The sequence below is a fragment of the Polypterus senegalus genome, chromosome 11 (genome assembly GCF_016835505.1).
Source record: "Polypterus senegalus isolate Bchr_013 chromosome 11, ASM1683550v1, whole genome shotgun sequence".
Taxonomy (NCBI): Eukaryota; Metazoa; Chordata; class Cladistia; order Polypteriformes; family Polypteridae; genus Polypterus; species Polypterus senegalus.
This window is the reverse complement of record NC_053164.1, coordinates 24824635-24833070: the sequence shown is the minus strand read 5'-3', so window position 1 is coordinate 24833070 and position 8436 is coordinate 24824635. Positions and strand designations below refer to the sequence as shown.

At 42.8% G+C, this 8436-nt stretch overlaps 1 protein-coding gene across 1 annotated transcript in view; it reads left to right on the top strand.

Moving 5' to 3' along the window:
* LOC120538746 (dickkopf-related protein 4-like) overlaps nucleotides 1-8436 on the top strand; it is a 37467-nt gene that overhangs the window by 11843 nt on the left and 17188 nt on the right. The gene's annotated exons all lie outside the window — the stretch shown is intronic.

Sequence of the window (8436 nt, the reverse complement as noted above, 5' to 3'; positions counted from 1 at the left end):
GTGGTGAGGAACAGACGAGGCCAAGGGGATAACACCACCCTAAAGTTGTGAGTACTCCAGGAGCACACTGCCTAAATTAATTGTGAAATGGAAAGGTTTGGGGTTGGCAATCCAGTGAAATTGAGTAACCGGGCAAGAAGGGTGGTCAGGGAGGCAACCAACAACCTGACTGTCACACTAACAGAGCTTCAAAAGTCCTCTGCTGAGATGGGAAAACCTTTTGGAAGGACAACCATCTCAACAGCACCCAATCAATCAGGCATTTTCAGTAGAGTAGGTACATGGAAGTCACTCTTGAGGTAGAAAAGGCATATTTCAGTATTTAAAGGACTCTGAGAGCACAAGGAAAAGGGTTCCCTGGTCTGATGAAGCAAAAATGGAACTCCAAGCACTATGTCTGGTGAGAACCGGGCACTGCTCATCATCTGCCTAATACCTTACCTATGGTGAATTATGGTGATTGCAGCAATGATGCTACGGGTACTTCTCGGTGGCAGGGATAGGGAGACTGGTCAGAATTAAGGGACGAATGAATGTTGACAAAAACTGAATGGTCCTTGGAAAAAAAAAAAAAACCTACTCCAGAGTGGACAGTTCACCTTTCAGAATAACGATGATTCAAAACAAAGACACCACTGGAGTGGTTTCAGGAAAGTCTCCGATTGTCTTTGAGTGGCCCAGCCAAAGCCCAGACTTAAACCCAATAGAACATCTGTGGAGAGACATGAAGACGGCAGTTTATGGATCCTTCCCATCCCGACTAAATGATCTTCAGATGATCTGCAAAGAAAAATGAGAAAAACTGCTCAAATCCAGGTGTGCAAAGCTTATAGAGACTTACTTCAACAATACCCAGAACTGGAATTGCTGCCATAGGGACTTCTACAAAGTTCTGAATAATTATCCATCCATTATCCAACCCATTATATCCCAACCACAGGGTCACAGGGGTCTGCTGGAGCCAATCCCAGCCAACACAGGGCGCAAAGCAGGAAACAAACCCTGGGCAGGGCACCAGCCCACCGCAGCTGAATAATTATATGAATAAGAAATTTCAGTTTTTGAAAATTAACAAATTTGCTAACCTTTCTGAAGAAATGTTTTCACTTTGTCTTTTTGGGTTATTAGGTGTAGATTGATGGGTAATAATGGTAAACATATGCGCCCTGTGTTGGCTGGGATTGGCACCAGCAGACCCCCGTGACTCTGTAGTTAGGATATAGCGGGTTAGAAAATGGATGGATGGATGGATGGAAGTCTGAATAAAGTGAAGGGGTCTGAATACTTTCTGAATCCTTTAAGTCATTAGTTTCTAGGAATAAGTCCAACATGCAAACATCCACTCATTACCTGAACTTACTGCGAGTCACAGGGTTCTGGACCCAATCCTGGCAACACGACAGGACGTCAGTCTATGACATGGCAATCACAGAGACTCAATACTTAAAAAATAATTTCTGTAAATGAAAAATGAAGCTTGTAAACACAGATGTTGTACTGATGTGTCAGTAATTTCTACTTGGAGTGTAAAGTTGAGCTGCACATTAAACTTCGGTGACAAGTACTTTACATACAGACATACACAAGTTAAGTGTGCAGGACTTGATTTGACACTGATAACAGAGCAGAATACACTATCAAGTTGAAAATGTCAGATACAAAAAAAGAGGACTGGAAAATTAGTTAGAAATACTCACAAGGTCTAAAGCCAGGATAAAGGAAACCCTTAAGCCAAAGCCCAACAGGTAATCCAAAAATGAATCAAACAGCACCCAAAATCCTAATTATCAAAATCGAATTATAACCTGAAACCACAAAGATCTCCCAAAAGCCACAAACATTTGAACCCATGTTACCATGATCCCACCATAGCTGTTGTTCCAAAGGTGCTCTATAAATCAACTTGAATTGACCTGATAAATGACATCCTGTGCTGTGACTTATGGTTATCACACAATAGCGACTGGAGGTCACTGTCCACAACAAAAAAAGAAAATGTCATAAAGTGACAACAGAAAATGACAAAAAAAAAAAAGAAGAAGTAAAATGAATAGTATAGAAGAAAATCTCCCAAAATCTAAATTCAAATTCTGACAGTACTTTATTAGTAAAGACTTGGAAACTATCCATCCATCCATCCATTTTCCAACCCGCTGAATCCGAATACAGGGTCACGGGGTCTGCTGGAGCCAATCCCAGCCAACACAGGGCACAAGGCAGGAACCAATCCTGGGCAGGGTGCCAACCCACCGCAGGACACACACAAACACATCCACACACCAAGCACACACTAGGGCCAATTCAGAATCTCCAATTCACCTAACCTGCATGTCTTTGGATTGTCGGAGGAAACCGGAGCGCCCGGAAGAAACCCACGCAGACACGGGGAGAACATGCAAACTCCACACAGAGAGGACCCGGGTCTTCTAACTGCGAGGCAGCAGCGCTACCACTGCGCCACCGTGCCGCCGTTATAATGATTTTTTATAATGAAAAAGGTGAAGCCAAAATTTCCTTTTTTCTTATATGGTAATATTTAAAAAATAATCAGAACTTTAAATGATATCAGGGTCTTTTCAAAGAGGAACATCCCCTAAATTCCACAATTGCTCTTATCATAAAACAAACACTAATGATGAAATGTGCAACCTACAAATTGGTAAAGAAAGGAGAAGGTTCAAATCTGTGGTTAAATCTTGAGGTCTGACTCTGTCTGCCTCAGTCTTCTGGGCCAAAGCCATTTCCTTAATGTGGATTATTAAACGTGACTTACAGCCCATTCGCTGTGTCACACGGGGGATATACTGAGAGCTGCTCTGACCAGTTTTTGAACCCTCTTTACCAGATGAGCAGATTACTCTTCAGATGGTTCCAAGTATACGAGCATCCTGTCTGATATTCAAAACATCTTTAAAGAAATGTCATCAAAAATAATGACCTGCTTGTGTCCAATCTGGAAAACACTGGAGCTTAATGAGGCTGCAAATAACCCACAACACACACACACATACATACACAGAAGTAAAGATGGAGAGAAGACAGACACAGACAACTGCAACCTAAAACACAGAGCAGCAAAGCTGTGGTGGCACACCCAGTGACAAAAAAAGATGGACAGACAAGGCCGATAGGCAGATGAACAACGGGAGACACATTCAGAAAGAAACACAGACATAATAAAAGACACAAACAGAGAAATGTGTAAAGGGACCCACTCTGCAAATGGACACAGACAGGGAGGCGGCAGCTGTCTCACGTGCTGCCAGACAGATGAGACAAACACAGTGCCAATGGCACAGACAGAGTCACATCAGGAAACACAGTGACAATAAAGACACAGAGACGGGTATACACTGTGAAGAACAATGAGGAAAAATCTCACGCGGGCAAAACACACAATCATTAAAATAAGATGAGAAAGACTAACCAGCAAATGTACAAAGGGATACGTTGTCAAGCAGACATTTTTAAACAGAGAGGACAGAGACACGGGCAGGCACAAACACACCCACACACACACACACCACAACAGACAAATGAGACTGACACAGACAAACACACAAATACAGAGCCATAGGCACTGGCAGAGATGGCAGCGTACATAAAAAACCTGAATGGACCAAAAGGACAAAGACACAGGAGGGTGTACATGTGGATTCACAAAGTATTCAGATCTTATCACTTTCTGCACACATTACTGTGTTATAAATTCAATTTTAATTAGATAAATGTGCTATTTTTGCCCATTAGTCTATGTCCAATAACCCATAATGACAAACATGTTTTCATTAAGGTTGGCATATTTATTATAATCAAAAACTAAAAGCTCTCATTCCTAGAAGCCTCTTTGACAGCAACTCCAGCTTTGAGTTGGTTAGCGTCTACAAGCTTTACACTCTTGGATTTGGGCAGTGTATCCCATTCTTCTTGACACATCCTCTCAAGCTCAGTTAGGTTAGAGAGGAAGCAAATGTAAAATGCCATCTTCAGGTCTCTCCACAGATATTCTCTCGGGTTTAAGTTTGGGTTTTGGCTGAGACACTCAAGGACAGTCAGAGATTTGTCACAAATCCACTCCACAAGTGCCGTCTTGGCTGTGTGTTCCGTGCCATTGTAATACTGAAAAGTGAACCACCACCTCAGTGTGAGGTCACACGCACCCTGGAGCAGGTTGGCTTCAATGATTTCTCTGCATTTGTCTGATCGGGGCGCTCAAGAGACTGAGCGAGGAGTCTGAGTGTCTGGGCTTGCGAGTGTCCTGGCCTTTAATGACCTCTTGGGCACGGCCATCAGCAGTGTGTCTGTTTGCGGAGAGAGTGTCGACCTTTTTGACAGGTTTACTTACCTCGGCAGTGACATTCATGTCTCTGGTGACTCTTCCTATGAAGTCAGTAGATGGATTGGGAGAGCATGGGGGGGTCATGTGGTCGATATCTCTGCAAAAGGACGAAGGTGCTTTCTTGTTTTGCTATATGGTTGCGAGGCATGGACGTTATCCAGTGACCTGAGACGAAGACTGGACTCCTTTGGTACTGTGTCTCTCTGGAAAATCCTTGGGTACCATTAGTTTAACTATGTGTCGAATGAGCAGTTGCTCATGGAGTCCCGAATGAGGCACATTACCTGCATTGTGAGGGAGTATCAGTTACGGCACTATGGTGTGTTTCCCCAAGGGTGATCCAGCTTGTAAGATCCTCATTGTTGGAGACCCGAGTGGCTGGACCAGGCCAAGGGGTCACCCACATAACACCTGGCTGTGGCAGATAGAGTGTCATTTCCAGAGGGTGGGACTGGAAAGCGTGCCTGCCTGAGGGGTTGCCAACCGGGATCCTGAGCTGTTTCATCGTGTGGTGGGTGCGGCAACGTGCTGTACCAGTGCATGCTGCCCAACTTGACTTGACTTGTCTGCATTCAACCTTCCTTCAGTTCTCACCAGTCGCCCTGTTCTTGCCTCTGAGAAGCACCACATAGCATGATCCTGTTGTGTTTCAGCCAGGGTTGTCCCGAAGGCTGGGGCTCAAATGTCCCTTTTGTTTGTTGTGTTCATTTTTCACATTAGCATTGTTGTTTAGTTTTTTTTTTTTGGGCTGTGTTCCTTGTGTTTTGTGGATGGCAACCCAACAGGCCAGGTCACCTACCCATCAACACAAGGGAATGCCCTCAGCCCTATAAAAAGTTGAAGGAAAACCCAAATTCTCTTGTGGTTCATTGAATGCAATAGGTAGATGGTGAGTCCTCCTGTGTTTTTGCTATTTTGATAATTACTGATGTTTGGTGCTTTTTGTGAACTTTTGCTCTGAGTTTTGACTTTACCTGTTGGATTTCACACTGGGGCTGTGATTGCTATTTGAATTGCCTATTTTGAAGGCATGTCCTTTTCTGCTCTTCAGAGCTTATTTGCTGTTAGTACATCTTTTTATTTATAAAGATTCTACATTGCACTTTTGTCACTAGCCAGTATTTGGTGGTTCTCCACTCTAGTGGAAATTCTGAGTCACAGTTTGGGGCTTTATGCTTAGGAACTCTCTAGCACACTAACAGATTCTGCCTCCTCCATACTTCACTGTACGGATGGAATGAATTAGTTGACGACTACTGCCTGGTCTTTACTAGGCACAGAGCTTGGAGTTTTGCCCAAACAGTTCTATTTTGGTTTCATCAGACCAGAGAATCTTTTTCCTCGTGCTCTCAGAGGCCTTTATATAACGCCAAATACCATTTGCTTCCATATAGCTAACCTACTATAAACGCCTTAAGCACCTGGAGTGCTGCTGAGATGGTTGTCCTTTCCGACAGGTTCTCTCATCTCAACAGAGGACTTCTGAAGTTGTGTTAGAGTGATCATGGCATTCTTGGTCATCTCTGTCACCAAAACCCTTCTCGCCTGGCTACTGAGTTTGGCCAGACAGCCGACCCTAGGTAGAGTCCTGGTGGTTCCAAACTTCTTTCATTTCCTAATTATTAAGGGCTACTCTGCTCTTGGGAACACTCACAATGGAAATGGTTTAAGCCCTGTCCCCCCATTTATGCCCCACCACAACTTGATTGTGGAGCTCTACAGAGAGTTCCTTGGACTGCACAGCTTGGTCTTTGTTCTGACATGGATTGTGAATTGGTGGACCTCATATAAACAGGTATGTGCCTTTCTAAATGATGTCCCATCAATTGAGTTTGCCACAGGTGGACTGCGATCAAGTTCTAGACACATCTCAAGCAAACAGGTTCCACCTGAGCACAATGTGGACTGCCACAGCAGAGGGTCTGATTACCTTAAATAAATGAGAGATTCCAGTTTTTTTTTTTTTTTAAATCATATTACACATTTTTCTAAGTCAGCTTGATCCAGAGCAGGGCCACAGCGTGCTGGAGCCTAACCCTGCAAGCATTGTGCTCAAGGCAGGATCAACCGCCCAGGACAGGGTGCCAGTCCATCCAAGGGTGTTTCCATTTTTTCGTTTTTCAATAAATTTGCAAACCATTCTGAAAACATACTTCCACTTTGTCACGAGGGATTGTTGAGTGTAAATAGTGGGGCAAAAATGGTAAACGTATCCACCGAAGATTAAATTTACAACACAAGGTATGCAAAGAGCAAAGGGGTCTGAATACTTTCTGAATGCACTGTACAGTGAGACGCCATGAGAAACAATTCAGGCAGGAAACACAGTGACCAAAAGATCTAGATGGACATGGCGCAGTGAGACACACAATCACAAAAGAATTGGACAGACAATAAAGACTTAAGAGAGAAAGAGGCAGAGTGAGAAAAAGAGCTAGACGTGATAGATGGACACACCAACCTAAATAGGAGACACCCCCTCAGCAAAATATGGTCGCACAGACAGACATTGACAATTGAGAGTGTCATACCTAGCGAGTACAACAATTAATAGTTAAAGTCACTGATGCCGATCCAGCAAAATACAAGAGGCCATAATCTAACAAACTCCACGGCCTGCTCCTCGCACTACTTTACAAAATGACACTTCTGCGACACATTTCCAAATCCACACACACCTTAAACACTGCTTTTTTTACTTGCTCAATACTCACCCTCTTACATTATTAACAAATCTTTCCTTGCCAGTAAACTGGCAATTAACAAATGCAAAAACAATGCATCTGTCATGCAGCTCTTTTTGTAGTTTTTATATTTCAGATCCAAACCAAATAAAGGGTTAAAAAAATAAAAAGATAGGGAATTTTAAAATTAGAACCTACATACTTCCTGGTGCCAGAGAGTTTGGCTGAAAGAAACAAGGGAACGAGAGTAAGGAAAGCTCCTTGATACTCTTCTAATAGATGGTATCAGTTTCAATGCTGTCGAGATAAAAGGCCGTCAGCCAGCACAGTAAATCATATGGTGACAGCGCACGCCAGTCGTAGGCTGATGAAACAGTATCAAACCATCATGTGGCTGAAAACTCTGATAAGTCTTTAGTGGTTTGGCCCAGCAAGCGTTGGAAGTGTCAGCCGGGGAGCCATAAATCAGCAGTGCTTCAAACGGCTGCTCTTCAATTAATAAGCCTGATAGAGATGTCGTCTCTGAAGGCTCCTCGCTGCACAGCCCTGGTCTTTGAGCTGCTGCTGCTGCCTGTAGGCTGCAGAATTTAACAGACGCCAGATTGTTGTAATCCTGATTACTTAACAATCATTTGGCTCAACATCTGCAGCTGCACTGAAACACAAATTGCCATGTTACTACTATTGATTTTTCTATATTGTAGAGAAGCGCTCGGCTCATGCCGAGGCTAAACCAGACCAGTCCCCATCATGCAAAATTCTTCTTGGCATAAATTCTCTTTTTTTTTTTTTACAACTAATAATCTGTCTTGAGCTCTGTTTTTGGTGTACAGGCTGAAAAACTATTTAATGACACTTTATTTTCCCTTTTTGGGTCACACAGAGTAACCAAGGATCCATTTAACACACAAAGCAAGAATTGCACCTATCCCTGAGTCTATATAATGGTCTTCAGCATGGAGCTGATCAATCAGTCAATCAACATTTATTTATATAGCACATATTCATACAAAAAAAAATGTAGCTCAAAGTGCTTTACAAAATGAATAGAAAAATAGAAGACACAATAAAAAATAAACATAAGTCAACATTAATTAACATAGAATTAACATACACTGATAACTTTAATATCAATTACCAGGCGGGTCGGCCATCTATATGGAGTTGCCCAGGGTATTCTAATTTAATTCCACATCAAAGAAGTCCATTAAGCTAAAGGTGTTTCTATACTGTCCTGGTGTGAATTTTCTATGATGAACTGGTGGCTCCTTAAATGATGCCTTGTATGCAAACCCACTGGGGAAGGCTCTATCTCCCTTCAAGCTTGCAATCAAAAATAATGGATGGGAGATTTTTATTAATTGGCGGCACAGAGGTTAGCATTTCTTTGTACATTTTCCTTCCACATCCTTA